At 37.7% G+C, this 16,565-nt stretch overlaps 1 protein-coding gene across 1 annotated transcript in view; it reads right to left on the reverse strand.

The window, feature by feature from the left end:
• Positions 1-16,565, reverse strand: part of TAFA2 (TAFA chemokine like family member 2) — a 517,570-nt gene that overhangs the window by 170,436 nt on the left and 330,569 nt on the right. The gene's annotated exons all lie outside the window — the stretch shown is intronic.

The raw sequence follows: 16,565 nt of genomic DNA on the forward strand, positions 1-16,565 counted from the left end.
AAACAAACTACCTTGATATGATGAAAGAGATAAGAGAGGCCCTATCTCAGTCAGTCTTCATTCACTTAACAATAGCCTAAATCAACTGGGAAACATTACCATTTTTCTCCATATAAATATAGATTAACTTATTCACAAAATCCGAGGCATAGTTGTTTGAATAAATAAGTGACTTATCTTACTTTTTTCCCTAAAAGATTCCTTCTTCAATGCCAAGTCAAATGGTCAGAGTAAACAGTTTAGATAAAATGTGTGAGATGAATTCCTGCCCAGAATAAACTCATTTCAAATCTATTATTCCTAATGTGCTTTAAAAAAAAAAAAGTCACCTGGTACAACTTCTTACAATGCTACCATTAGAGACACACAGATGTTTTAATATTGTTGGAATCCACCATTCTGCACTTTATCAGAAGCAGGAGAGAAATGGAAAAGCAGAATGAAAAATACCAAGCAAACATTTTATTATTTTTTTAACGTTTATTCATTTTTGGGAGACAGAGATAGAGTACAAGTGGGGGAGGAGCAGAGAGAGAGAGAGAGACAGAATCTGAAGCAGGCTCCACGCTCTGAGTTGTCAGCACAGAGCCCAATGCGGGGCTCGAACTCATGAACCTTGAGATCATGTTCTGAGCCAAAGTCAGACACTTAACTGACTGAGTCACCCAGGTGCCCCCCAAGCAAACACTTTCAAGTTGAATGCACAAAACTCAGGAAAGCGATGTTCTAATAAAATAATAGCCACCTATAATAAAAGTTCAGCACCTACTTTCTCTAACTTTCTATGACATTATTTCAGTCATTCTTCACAACAAATTTGGGATATTGGTACGTCCATTACCATTTCAAAGATGAAATTTAGAAATTTGCCTAAGCTCATATTTAATGATAGAATAAACATTCAAACCAGAAATGCCTAATTCTAAATTCCTTACATTACTGCCTTGTTAAGGGGTGAGTGAAACTGATATAAAATACAATTCATCTGCATTTATTTCTGAGGGACATAAAATATATGTCCATCACTTAGTGCCTTCTCAGATTCTGGTCCTATATTGAACTCCATTCTTATTTGATCTACAGATTCTTACATTATTTCTAGGGAAGGTTCATGAGGTCACTTTCTGACCTAGCTTGATTCTTCTTCCTCTTGATTCTCTAAGTTACCTCTTTTCTCACATATTTACTTCCAAAAATTCCATCTCCAAAAATATGATTCAGTGGTAGCAATGATGGCTATAATTTTGTATAATTTTGAAAAGGAGTCTTTCATATGGGTAAATGCCTTAAAATTGAATTATTATTTTAATATAGATATATGCTAATATTCCTTGGCATGAAAAAGCTGTATGCACTGTGTATACACTATACACAGAAGATAATAAGTACTCAATAAATGTTAACAATTACTATAATCAATGATAGCAATGGAAATACATGCTGTTTTCTAAAAATTACACTGAAATTACAACTATGTAAAAGGTGTATGTACATAAACACAATGGAGTTTGCAAAAATAAATAAATAAGTAAACTTTTAAATCAAATAAAACAATTACTTGGTTAGTCCAGCATTTCCCTTGGGGCATTCTGTGAGGCATCAATTTTCACAGAATGTTAATACAGTATTAGTGAAAAACATAGGGGGCATATATGTTTGTGTATGGGATTCAACAAATGTAAGAGGCATATCTGAGTGTGCAGCATTTTCCAGAAGCCTTTCTCCACAGAGTAACACAGGATACAAGTGTTCCCAGGACGCCTCTTGGAGAAATAATCTGGTCTTGTATTCTCTCTCCGTAAACCAAATACCCATTCTACACCTTCCATTTTGTAGCCTTTGTTTCCTCTCAGGACTCTTACTACTAGAGTTTTGTTCTGAGAATCTACTTTTTCTATACTTTTTCTAACATTTTTTTTTAGCCCTCCTGCCTCCCCCCACACACACACCCGATCCCTGCAATCTTACTGTACTGCATATCATATAACTGAATGAACAGTTTAGCAAAACTCATCTGACAAGAAGAGCTGCTTAGCATAATTCTTGATAATAGCTTTCCCATAGCAAATGGCCTCTGCTACAAGGTCAATGACCCATTTGTATTTTCCATACCATTGTGCACTCACCAAATGGGATGACAGAACTGACAGCTGGTCAAACTGGTAACTGGACATATGGAAACAGAAACACCTACAAAGTCACCAGGCTGTCAAACTAAGAAAGGAAGGGGAATGCAATGCAACATGTGGAGATGTATAAAGACCCCTTCCTTCTCCCTCTCACACCCCCTCCATCCCCTCCAGTCAATTATCATCTTCGGTCAGTACTACTTCCTGAGTATTTCTTAAATGTATACACTTATTTTCATCCCTACTGCAGTATTGCAGTTCACACCACCCAAATTTCTCTCTTAGCTGGATTTATTACTGCCAACACTGTCACCCTCTGGAATTGAAGACAAGCTCTCTGCCTTTTTCATGACCAAATCTGTAGTGTTTAACAGTCAGTAAGTGCCTAATATTATTGACTGAATGTAATAGAGTGTGGTCAAATACATAACTATGATCATGAGACACGCTTTACATGATTAAAACCTTCACAAGAATCCCCTTGGGTTCAGAAGTAAACACCCTTAATAAGTTCTTAGCAATTATATTAAAAAAAAAAAAAACCTAAATCAGAGATAAACATTTTTTTTGACTATGTCCCTAATCTTAATGTTAGGGCTTTCCTCCCCATCTCCCTCTCCACACATGCTCCTAGTCTGTATTTTAACTCCATTACATTTCCTCAATTTCTTCCAGCCAAATTTCACTTCCACATCACCTAAAACCTAACAGCCATCCACTCCATCCTCCATTCTTGTTAATGCTAACATTCTTTTTTTTTTTAATTTTTTTTTAATGTTTATTTATTTTTGACACAGACAGAGACAGAGCATGAACGGGGGAGGGTCAGAGAGAGAGGGAGACACAGAATTGAAACAGGCTCCAGGCTCTGAGCTGTCAGCACAGAGCCCGATGCGGGGCTCAAACTCACAGACCGCGAGATCATGACCTGAGCCGAAGTCGGCCGCTTAACCAACTGAGCCACCCAGGCACCCCAATTAATGCTAACATTCTATTCACTGGTCAAGGGGCAGATGAGCAGTCCTTCCAGGACCAGGTTGAGCATCCTTCCTTACGCACACCAGCCACGTGCCACACTATTATAATTTCCATTTACTTATCTCCATCCCTCACTGTCATATAAGGTTCCTAAAGATAGGGACTGTACTCCATAAGTTTGTGAATAGCTAGGGCCTGGCCTAAGGGTCAGCTTAGAATGGAAAATGAGTTTTTGTTGAATGTTGGTGGTATCCTAGATCCAAATATATTGTGTAGTTGTCAACATGAGGAGGAAGCAAGTATGTGTCATTTCTTTAGGGTAAAACTGGGAAAAGACAAACAGAAAGAAGAATGTGAGAAAGAGGTGGGGGAGGGGTAGACAAGAAAGGGCAATCTGGAAGAGAAGAAAAAAGGAGAAATCCAATCTGGAATGTGTTTTATTCTGATTTTAAGTTTATTTATTTTGAAGGAAAGAAAGAGGGTGCATGAGGGGCAGAGAAGGAGAGAGAGAGAGAGAATCCCAAGCAAGCTCTGCACCATCAGCACAGAACCAGATGAGGGGCTCATATCCATCAACCGCGAGATCAGGACCTGAGCCCAAATCAAGAGGCAGATGCCAGACTGAGCCAGCCAGGTGCTATTCTAACTGAGTTTTAAAGAACAATCAAGTTTGAGCAAACTGAAGTGCAATGGAGTGAAGGAGGGTTTTCAACAAAGGAGCGTTATCAAGAAGGAAGAAGGCTGAGTGCTCCATTTCTTCTTGACCTTCTGTGAGAGCACAGAAGAGGGGGCATTCACTTCTCATTCAGTGTGTAAACACCAGACCCCAGTTTGAACGTGTCCACCACAGTCAAGGGTCAGACGCACTTTCAGAACTGTCCCCTTCATCTGCGAAAATGACAAAATATAAGTGCGTTTTTTAACAGCAACCTCTGAGGGAAGAAGAAACGGGAAACTGCAGGATAAATACACACAGAGGATGAAACCTTGAAACTGCTCCTCCAGCAGCAGCAGCTTACAAGGAGCACAAGGGAAACGGGATAATTGAGTAAGGGTAACCTTGGCAGTGGAGGATGTTGAAAAGTTGTCAGAGGAGAAAACTGACAATTAAACCTTCAGACTTTCTCCTACTCCTTTCTTTCATATGACATGTTTCAGTTATATTCTCTTATATTACATCTTTGAAGCACTGGGAAACCCTTCGCCTCCCTACTGATGTTAAAAGTGTGTTTAATTGTAAATAAGCAAGAACAGAAAAATTGTTACGCTACTAGAAAAATCGTCTCCCCATAAAAACAGAAAGTAAGTTTAGCTGATCTAAAGAGGAGAAGATGCATGGGAAAAGGAGATAAAAGCTGGAGCCTAGTATCCACCTGGGCTCCCCTTGAGCTTAATATGCTCTGTAGAAATAAAGGCCATGTAAGACAATACACATAAGGGTCTTTTTAGGGCTCTCCTCTACACTGATCTAATGTGTATACCAATCCAGTGTAGGCATGAACTTCACCAGCCGAATCTAGTACAGGAATTTACCCTTGAGGCAGAATGCTACAATTGATAACACCAGTTCCTTTTCTCCTCACAGGGACCAGATTGGTCTTATAAAATTTAAATCCAATCATATTAACTCCCCCTAACCCTCCTGCACCCCTGCCAAACACACACTCCTTACTTTAAATTCCAGAATTTACCTACCTATTGAAACCAGAGTAAAATCTAAAATTCTTACCAGAAAGATAGCTCAACATCATCTCCCCCCTAGACCTCTCTGACCTCACCTCACATTCCTGGTCCCTTCCTTGCCTACACTGAAGCCACATTGGCCTTCTCTCTATCCTTTTGCTGGGGAAGTTCATCAAGAAGACATGACTGATAATTGGCTGCCGAGCTGGACCCAGGCAATTAGAGGCTTCTCACCCCTTGCCTGTCCTTGGAAGATACACTCTTCCCACCATTTACAGAGTGGGAGTTGTTTCAAAGACCTACTCTTGAGAGTAGAAGGTGTTGCTGACACCATCTGGAATGGTATACGTGACTGAACACCATTCAAGACTCTATATATACTTTTAAGAGTCTGGTGGGTGGGTGGAGACATCTACTCTGCTTGCAGCCACCCAAGACAAGCCTCATATGTAAGTCCCCTTGCTTAGTATTCCCTTCCCTGACACCTACCAATCTGGAGGGGCCTGCCTCTTTCTTCACTTTCTCCTTGCCCCACATGTATGGGAGTCAGTTTTAGATTTCACCCAGGAAACTCCCAAGGGTACAAACCAACACCCTCATGCCAAGCTTGTTCTAGACCTTACACTAACTGCTAGCTCTGCCTTAAAGTCTCCCCACAGGTCTTGGTACAGTGAGCTTCTATCTATGATAGCCTCCACAGAGTGGCTCCTGACCAGCCTACTTTCCAGAGTCCAGAGAAACCCACCCCACAGTCTCTCTTGTTCTCTTTCTCCACTTATTACAATCTGAAGTGGCCTTATTCACTTATTTATACATCTTTAGGGTTTAATTTATTCTTCTTTCCATTAAAAGATAATTTTCATGAGAGCAGGTCCTGTCTAGTAATCATTGCTCCAGCACAAAGAATACCAACATCATGGAATATCAACAGCTGTTCAATGAAGGAATGAGTATACTGATTTTACAATCAAAAGAAATGAATCCTGTTTAATGAATAACTTTCATTACTTTTTTTTATTATTTATTTTTAGAGAAAGAAAGAAAACACATACACGTGCTTGGGTGGGTGGGGGGAGGCAGATGGAGAAGGAGAGAGAGAATCTTAAGCAGGTTCTATGTGGGGCTCCATCTCATGCCTGTGAGATCATGACCTGAACCAAAATCAAGAGTTGGATGTTTAACGGACTAAGCCACAGGTGTCTTTTAAGTTAAACAATTAAATTTCTATTATATTCAGCAGCTAGGAATGCTAATGGTAAGAACCACATACATATTAGTGGAGTGATAGGAGATAAAATAAAAAGAGGACTGAGTGGGAGGCAAGGAAATAAAAACAGAGACCAGATTAATCTCTCAAGATACATGCAGAGAAGACAAGTAAAAATAGAGTGGTGCTAGAGAGATCTGAACAGAGTGAAGGGAAGGGGAGAGAAGGAAGAGAGAAGGTAAAGATATCAAAGTGAGGATAAACTTGAAGACTGAATTTTTTGTATATTTTTAGGTTCCATAACTATGTTATTATTACGATGCTGTTATAACATTGTTTTTTATGATTATTACTACTTCTAATTTCCTCATTTTATATTGAAACAAATGTATCTTCCAAAACTAAATGATTCTTCATTTGCTGATAGGTGATTAGAAAAAGCCTACTGAATAGCACATGTAGAGCCACAAATTTCACAACATTTTTGGCTTTCTCCAAGAAGAATGTCAAGCTTGATGAACATTTTATGATAAATACTATGACTCTATCTACTATATCCAGGTGTTGACTGAAATAGCAATTATTTTTGAAGTAGACAGTAATATCTAGATTAAAGATTAAAGTATTGTGCATATAAAAGAATATATAGTAACAAATTTAAGAGATAATCATGCAACTCTACCAGTAATCCTATACTGTGTGTTACACCATCCAGAAGCTGGGGTGGTTGATTCAACACATTTTCATTACTGCAATTTATTTTGTTTACATTTTACATCATATAAATACAATATCATTACAATACAGTCCTTAAACCACACTTACCAAGTACATTTAAATTAAAACCTCCCTCCTGAACAATTAGAATCTGGACTTCCCATCTTGTAAATATGATCAAAAGTTTAGAGTTGCATTTTCATATGCCAGTCATATGATTAGCCCAGTTAGCTTGTATTTCCTTAGGTAACTTCAAAACAAAGTTTTTGGAATCTTAATCAGTTTCTCAACTCTTTCTGAATTAAAACAATGGCTTTAAAAATTTCATTCTATTTGTTACATTAGTGTTTCATGATGAATCTACATTTGGGATTTTATTCAGTTAAGTCAACCCTGGAGGTTTTGCCAAAAAAGCTCCAATGGTTTCCAAGGCTTGCCTGGTAGCAAGTACAAGATCCATTTAAGAACCACAACTGCCTCCTCCCTTCACCCAAATTTTATACTTCCATTCATTTTGCCACAATACTGCAATTTTCAAGGGTGTAGAAACCCAGGGAGAACTTCTGCTTAATGCCTGGCAATGTATAGCCAAAGTGTTGATTGTGTACAAATGCCTTTGCCACCTAAAGACCATAATGATAGGAAATAGAAATGTATCATCACTTAAATGATTTCTCCAGAAACATGCAATAGTCTAGGGATCCAAGCTCTAATACACCAAACTGGCAAAAATGAAAGAAGGCAAAATAAGTCAATCACTGGAGGTTTATGAAAGCCCTAGAAAGATATCTGCAATGAGGAGGACTAAATTGAACCACAGTGCTGTGCATCTGTGATTACAATTGAATCACGTACCCTCCTTTTCCATCTATAAAATGAGAATGTCACTATATTCTCAAGCAGGAACGCCACTCTAACAAACAAGAATTCATGTGACAGTTGGAACTTAATAAAAGATATATGATAGGGGTGCCTGGGTGGCTCAGTCAGTTAAGCATCCAACTTTGGCTCAGGTCATGATCTCACCATCTGTGAGTTTGAGCCCCGCGTCAAACTCTGTGTTGACAGCTCAGAGCCTGGAGCCTGCTTCAGATTCTGTGTGTCCCTCTCACTCTGCCCCTCCCCTGCTCATGTTCTCTTTCTATCAAAAATAAAAAAAAACATTAAAAAAATTTTTAAATAAAAAAGTAAAGATATATGATAGATCAGAGGTGTTACTATTTCTTCAAAGGTCCTTCTCTCAGAGCATTGGCTTACAAGTCAGAAATACCTGCTTGAGTGAGATACTGGCTCTAACACCTAAGGAAACTTGATAAATTCATTTGTCTATTAACAGCTTTGAGTCTCAAGGCCCACATACGGAACGAGTGGATACTATTACATATTGGTGGGACTGTTGTAAGAAATAAAAACGATGTATACAAAGCACCTACCACAAACCAGAATACAGTAGACATCAAAACTGTATCTATTATTTTATATTGTTAATATTTGGAGCATAGCTTCATTCTAAGAATGAGTGAAATAGAAAAAGTCCTTGAGCAACAAAAAGACCTCATGTTCTCTAATCATAAGTAAGACATAAACCTACTTTTAGGGATGTGGGCTAAGTCTACAGAATTAAAAGGTGAGAATATTAAGCAACAGGCTAAAAACTGGAGGCAAGGCTAACGAACAGAGATTTCTGATGGTTCTGCAGAATAAATAGTGATACAAGGATAACAAAGAATACATCAAATCTATAAATATACAGCATTCTAGGATCATTAGGTATAAGGACAAATACTCCATGGGGTGCCTGGGTGACTCAGTGTGTTAAGCCTCAGACTCTTGATCTTGGCTCAGGTCATGAACTCAAGGGTCCTGAGATAAGAGCCCTGTGTTGGGCTCTGCACTGATAGCACAGAGCCTGCTTGGGATTCTGTCTCTACCTCTCTCTGTCCCTCCCTCACTTGCTCATGTGTGCTTGTTCTCTCTCTCTCTCTCTCTCTCTCTCTCTCTCTCTCTCTCTCTCTCCCCCCCCATCTCTCTCTCAAAATAAATAAATTTTTTAAAAACTTCAAAAAAAAACCTGTTAAAGAAATAGAACAAATACTCCCCAGATGCCCCTAGAGGTAAGTAGAGCACAGCATGCTAACTGAAGTTACTAATATTACTGCATATGTTTCTATAGCTCTAAATGTACTGGCTTAAAATATATTGGCTTGTTTAATGTATCACTGAATCCTCATGATAACTCTTTGAACAAAGCTCTGCATGTATTAATATCCCAGATTACACATGAGAATCTGCAAGAATAATCTGAAGACAAGTTATAAGTGGGAATGCGGTCTTGAATCCAGATCTTCTGCCCACTGGCTTGGTCTTCATTGAGACAGTAGATGAACAATGCTCCACATTCTCTGTAATGTATCTCAAAAGTACATGCTGCATTTTAGAAAAGTGTGCACTGAAAAAGGCTAAAATGGAGTGCTAGCTCTTGGTTATCTGGCATTTTTTTTCATCACTTCTGTGCCATGATACTGGATAAAGGAGATACTATTGTATCTCATTACTGTGGGCTATAAATAAGATAAACAATCTTTACATGGTGCACCCTTTATCATGTATACACCCTGGTTTGATGAAAGGTGAGTTAACACTTTCAGAATTAAACAGAATTAAGTGTCCAGGATCTACCAGAGACCAGTCTTTTGAGATTAGACCTAATGGAATTGCTACACCAAGAATGACAACCTTAGTTACATTTGTCAGATAAAACACACAATGCCAATTTAAGTTGGAATTCATCTTTTTTTCACAGGTTGAGATACAACTGATACACAAAAATATTTACAGATATTTGGAAATATATCTATTCAGATCCCCTATTTTTTAATCTTTTTTTTCTGCTACTGTGTGTTTAAGTTCTGTGTATATTTTGGAAAATAATCTCCTATCAGTTTTATCTGAAATTGACATTTTAACTGTGTGTCCTATAATGCTACTTGCCAAATCTGATGACTCTACCCTAGTTTTCAACTATATCATCTTAAGCAAGAAACTAACATTGACATCTACATGGAAGCATGCTCATCTAAAGAAAAAAACAAGCTTAGAATTTTAGAGATGCTGACAAACACTTAAACAATGAAATCTTCACTTTTTTTTTTTTTTTTTTTTTACTATTTTATGCATACGGACACAAGAAGACATGGCTAAAAACTATTTATTCAAGTTGGCTGCAGTTCTGCTGGCCAATTTTGAAGATTCTGAATTGTTTATTCTGGCTAAAAATGTAGCATATTTAGTAAAGTATGGCAATTAAGAGCATGAGGTTTGAAGTCAGACATGGATGTCAAGACTTGGTGTGTACGAGCTGTTAGAGACATGCTGTTTAATTTCATAAAGATCCATTTCCTCTTCCATAAAATGTGGATAATAACTGCCTCCAAGAGCTGTTGGGAAGGTAAATGAGTTCACTGATGGTAAAGTATTAAGCACAGATCCTGACACATAGTAAGCAATCTATAAATGGGTGTGTAATATAGTAGACATTTAAAATTCATCTGTGATTAATTCTTCATTAAATAAGAAAAAGCCAGTCAACTGATCTCCAAATCTGGCTGATAAGCACCACAAGGCATAAGGAAGCCAGTACTGAACACATGTCTTCCTTCTTACATGACCTGTTGAGGTATTTACTCCCTTCTCAGTGGCTTTAGACAATTGAGGGTAGTGTATCAATCAGATTTAAATTTCATATCTCTTTGCACTTCACAATATTAACCTTAAGCTACATTCTTTCTCTGCACTTCTGTTTCATATTCAGTAGCCCTATCCATACCTTTTTTTTATTGATTTTTTTAAATTATGGACTATTGCTTCTGGGATCCAAATGTGTTCTTCCTAAATTAAAAATAAACAACAGGCACTACGGTTATATGGTATGATCAAAGTGAGATTTCATACTGAACCACCTGAAACAAGCAATATACAATATCAAACAATAACCTATAAACAAATGTGAGTGTAATTGAGCTAAAACTTAAAATGTAATAAAGCCATTTAATTGGAAATAAACTAGCTTGTACAATTTAATATAAAACATATGTTTACCACCAAATAATGGTACATTGATGATACTTATAAAGAAAACTACTAGACCACGTAAAGCATCATTTCATATTCAATCTCTTCTATAAAGAAAAACTTCAGGCAAAAATGTCAACAACTAGGAAAATTTGGATTTACCTCCTCTCACCCTCTTGCAGCAATGACGCTATGTCACATGATGGCTAGGAACAGGTTGTGGGAGACACAGTATCTAGACAACTCACAGAGCATCTACTCCTGAATAATATAGATATGGCTACATCTCACAATTGTTGGGTAGAGGATCATTAAGTAGCATAAGAAAGAAAACTTCCAATCATATGTAGCTAAATCACAAGCCTAGCATTTAATTTTGTATGTATGATAAAAACAGCTCTGCACATGTATCTAAGGTCCACATAGAGTGTTTGTAATAAAATATGTCCTCTTTTTATTTTAGAGAGAGAGAGAAAGAGAGAGAGCAAGCTGGGGAGGAGCAGAGGGAGACAAGGGATCTCAAGCAGGCTCCATACCCAGCACAAAGCCTGACATGGGTCTTGATTCCACAACCTTGGTATCATGACCTGAGCCAAAATTTAGAGTCAGAATAATCAACTGACTAAGCCACCCAGGTGTCCCTTCCTTTCCTTTTTAATAAAGCTTGTATAGTTATGAAAGCAAGTAATTTATGGTCATGAAATCAGTTCTTTTTGTCTACTCTGTTAGCACTGGGACTAGTTAACAACTTTTTTCCTTTTACTCTAGTGTACCTGTTCTCTTGGGAAATGAGGCCACAGAAAAAATCTACTCCACCTCAGGTCCTCCTGTATGCTAGCCAAGGAGCGAAAGAATGAGTGAGAATAATAAAAAAAAAATTAATCTTTAAGGGTTTCCTGTTAGGATAAAGTTTGTGGTCTGAGAAGGACACATCTCACCTAAGAGAGATACACCTTTACCAATAAGCCATTGCAACACAGACCTTCCCCTCCACATAGAACCTCCTGTGACATAAGTGAACTGCAAGGCTCAAGACCTCCCCTTATATAACCATCTCCCCCAAGGCACCAATATAAACAAATTTCAACCTTATGAAAATCTATAAAAGTAAATAAGCCATGAAAAAGTTAACAGCTATGTGTTGAAAGGCATGTGATTCTACATCCTCATAAGAAAACAGTAAGAGGTCCAAGAAGAGGCTATTCTAATCAAGTTCTCAATGGTCCACACTTTGCTCTAAGAATAATTGTTTAGCCAAGATTTTTGGACAACCATGTATACCCAGTATTAAACTTTAAGCATATCAGCTTCACAATGTATAATGAAAGAGAGTGACACTAGGATTCACCCATTTTCATAACTGCATTTTATATACAATCCTTGTTTGTGTTCAGTATTTGTACATAACTTCATATATCTTAATGAGCTCCTTTTGAGGGAAGAGCAGAACATTATCAGATTTTAATATAGCAAAGTACTATAGTCAGCTTTCAGTTAATAGCTTAAGCAGCTGTAAATGCAACCAATTAAAAATCAAAGCAGCAACATCCATCTACACAGTAAGCTCTATGATAAATTAATAAATGGAAGAAATACTATATGTCCTCTTAATTTTGAGTTTGATTATCCTACATGATAATGTACTTTTTCTTACATCTGGTAACAATGACTACCTCTTTCCCTTGTAGGCAGGATACTTTCAATTGTTATTTTATCTTATATGTAAGCCCTGTCTCTGTAACTAGATTCCAAGTTTGGAGAAACCATATGCTAGCTCTGCTTCCTCATAAAGTATCTCACCCTTGAAAAATGCCATATGGTGTACTAAGAACTTTCACATCCATGATCACATTCAAGACGCATGACCAAGAGGCTGGCAGATATAATCACCTGGCAGAGATGAGGAAACAAGCACAGAGAAGTTAAATGACTTGTTCAAGGTCAAAGTTAGTAAGTGGCAGAGCCAAACTCAAAACCAGGTCTTCCAGATCCAATACTGTTTTCATTGAAAGTATGATAATGAAGGGCACCTGGGTGGTTCAGTTGGTTAAGCATCTGACTTTGGCTCAGGTCATGATCTCACAGTTCGTGAGTGAGAGCCGGGTGTCAGGCTCTGTGCTGAAGCACGGAGCCTAGAGCCTGCTTAGGATTCTGTGTCTCCCTCTCTCTCTGCCCCTCCCCTGCTCATGTTCTGTCTATCTGTCTGTCTCTCTCTCTCTCTCTGAAAAATAAATAAAAACATTTTTTAAAAAAGATTTAAAATGACGATAATGAAAACAATGACACTAATGGCACATTTTCTATGCTTTAAAATAGAATACTTTAAGTCCTACTATATTTCCTTTTGGGGCTTCTAAAAAAGATACCCTGACCATAGATATCTTTTAATCCTCAAAGATGCAGATTATCCATGTCTGGAAATAAATTTAGTGAACTATTTCCCAATATAATACTAGATGGACGGAGAGAGGGCCTTCACTGGTGGAGAGGATGTGGAGGAGTAGGGGAAGGAAGGAAGGAAGGAAGGAAGGAAGGAAGGAAGGAAGGAAGGAAGGAAGGGAGGAAGGGAGGAAGGGAGGGAGGGAGGGAGGCAGGCTACTAGCTGTATATAGATCTATGATGGGGCCAGCAGGAGCAATAAAGTAAGGAAGTGAAATGGGAAATCAGTCTCACCCTCTAATTCACCTCCAGAAACCACCTCCAGTCCATTGGTGATACATGGAAATGTGAGCTTTGTTCTGGTCATACCCTCATTTCTTATGAAGAGCCAGAAATCCAGAACCATTTATGAAATCTCTCAATTTTTCAATGTTTTCAATTAATTCCATTTTAAGAACACTCTGCATGCCAAATACAGCCCTTGAGCAGCTAGTGTGTACCTTTGATCTAAGCCATTATTTTTCTGGGTAGGTTATAGAAAATACTTTCCAGTAATAGGCTATATAATTCTGTTTGACTTGGATCAGAAAAAAAAAAAAAGGAGCATATAAAGATGAAAATAACCTTAAACCAATTAGCAACTTTCCCTATACTTCTTATTTATTCCCAATTTAAAATTGTACCTAGACTTACAGGCTTCAAATGAATGCTTTTTTAATCAGACAACTGAGCTTATAGGAGTATTTTAAAGTCCTCAGATTTAAAGATGCTCCGTTTAAATGGTATCTTAAAACTCAGTTTGCATTCCATGCGAGAATCAAGAGGCTAAAAACAGAGTATTCGTTCTTACAAGGACAAGATGTGACTCTGTACTTTAGCAGTGGCACATAAAGATTATAATCAGGAATGAAAGAAAGAAAAGGACCTACTGAAAAGCAGATGTCTTGAACTAGAAGTAGCAATCACAGCATCTGCACTTTGGCATCGTGTAGAAAACACTGAAGGAAAACAATAAAGCACAAGGTATAAGAATACCCAAGAAGTCAGCTGGTTCTTTTCAGCTGATAGGAACAAAAACTACAGAGTACAAAAGGCTATTTAGAAAATTTTGGTAAAAATGTGAAGCCTTAAATAGCTTATGGTTCAGACAAACTAGAAACTAGAGGCAAAGGAAGTAAATGGAAAATAAGTGGTTTTACTTAAATTTTCCTCCTCGTCTAAGGCTCGAAGGACAATTCAGAACTACCTCAAATTCAGACTCTTTCACCAAAATCATTAGCATTGTTTTCTTGGTGATACCATCTTTCAGATGCCAAAGCCACATCAATTTATTACATATAACTTTCCAGAAACACCTTAAAAGTGTGTCTAATGTGATCACCCCAGTCAACATTCCATTCTACATGAAAACACAGAAGGACTGATTTGCAGTAAGAATATTTGGATTCAAGCCTTGGTCACCAGCTACTGTTAGGTAGATGATTTCTGGAGTCATTTTATCTCTTGAAGCCTCTTTTTTTGTTAAATGAAGGTAAGAACACTTGTCTTCACTACCTCATCAGGTTGGTGTGAAGATCAAAAGAGATAACCTATATGAAAATGTCTTGCAACCTAAATAATGTATTATCCAGAGTCAAAGGTCCATAACCCAATGAAAACTATATCCTCACCCACCGTTCAACAATTATTATTAAACATCTACTGTCACTCTAAATACTGGCAATATAGCTGTGAAAATCATAGGCAAGATCTTTACACACAGAGCCTACATTCTGCTAAAACTGCCAATTCTTTTCAAATTATTTATTTTTTAAAAATTTTTTAAAGCAAGAAAAAGTGTGAGTAGGGGAGGGGCAGAGAGAGACTACCAAGCAGACTCCACACTGTCAGCGCAGAGCCTGATGTGGGGCTCACACCCAGGAACCTTGGGATCATGAACTGAAGTAGGACACTTAACCAACTGAGCCACCGAGGCACCCCTAAAGTTGAAAATCCTTAATTTAAGGTTTGACAACAGCATAGTAAACACAATAATTCCTCATTTGGCTAATAAAGGATTATAAATAAGGCTCTGATAATGCATTGCTTGCTTTCCATTCATTTCCATTAAAAAAAGAATATAATAGCATATCTTAAATAAATTCAGAAAGACACTTAGCCTAAAATCACATAGTCAAAGTACTGTTTACTATATATGCATCATCGGTACATAGTCATTATTAAGCAGTCAGCATGAACCCACTTCCTATCAGGCAAACTTAAGGGAAATGCAGCTGCTTACTCAGTTTGGCTTGGGGAAATACCATATATTCATCCAAAATAGCTATTGTTAAATGCTTATGTTATGCAAGGCCCTATGGAGGGCACTTTAAGTGATACCAAGATCAGTAAGTCCCAGGGCCTTCCATCCTTCAAAGGACTCATAATAGAGCAGAATAAGATTTGTAGATGTGTAAGTAGGGAATAATGCATGAAGTATTAAATGAAGGATTGTAATGGCTTAGAGAGATAAACCAAAGTTAGAAGTCAAATAGAAAATTTTAACAAATAGGACAGAGAGGAGAAAAAGAACAAAATGCCAGACCAGTAGCCAAAATTCTGAGTTAGATTCTGATTATGTCTTCACCTAAGTCTGGTTATATGAACTAAAGCAAATTACTTCAACCCAGCTTTCCTATCTGTAAAATAAAACAATAAAACTTTACTAACTTTCTGGCCTTCACAAATTCTTCTGAACAAAAAAAGTCAGGATAAATTAAACAGATTTATCTGAGTATCAGTTACTCCACAACTTTGGTAGTTGAATTAGATAACATATGTGAAGCACCCTCACTATTTCGGACACCAGAATGTCCTCAATATGTTTTAAAACTGGCTCTGAAGTAAGAAATAACTGACCTACACCTTGAAGTATGGGTCAAATTTTAATAAGCTGAGATGATAAGAAAGACATACCAAGTCAAGGGAACAGGTAGGGAAAGATATGGAATCGGGAACGTGCAAGGAGGAGGGAAGGCAAGCAGTCTCCTTTGGCTCCACCCCAAAGTCTATGGAATGGAGTAATAAGAGTTATATCTGGAACAATCTATTTCAAAAATAATAAAACCAAGATAGGTAAAGTGACTTGCCCAAAAGGAACACACCCAGACAGGATAGCTGTAGGACCCACATCCAGGTCTTTGACTACAAGGTCCTGTTCTTTCTACTACATCAACCTAAAGCAATGTCAGTGGACCTTTCGCCCCAGAAAAAGAGTAGAGAAAGAGTCCTCGCTTATTAAGTGCCACTTTGCACAAAGGAAGAACAACATGACGCCAGGGTGCAGGGTAGCACTGCTCCTTTTATCCTCTTCTTTAGTTCTATACCAAGAACTGTACAACAATCACATTCACAGAACCCCG

Source organism: Panthera uncia, chromosome B4 (genome assembly GCF_023721935.1).
Source record: "Panthera uncia isolate 11264 chromosome B4, Puncia_PCG_1.0, whole genome shotgun sequence".
NCBI lineage: Eukaryota > Metazoa > Chordata > Mammalia > Carnivora > Felidae > Panthera > Panthera uncia.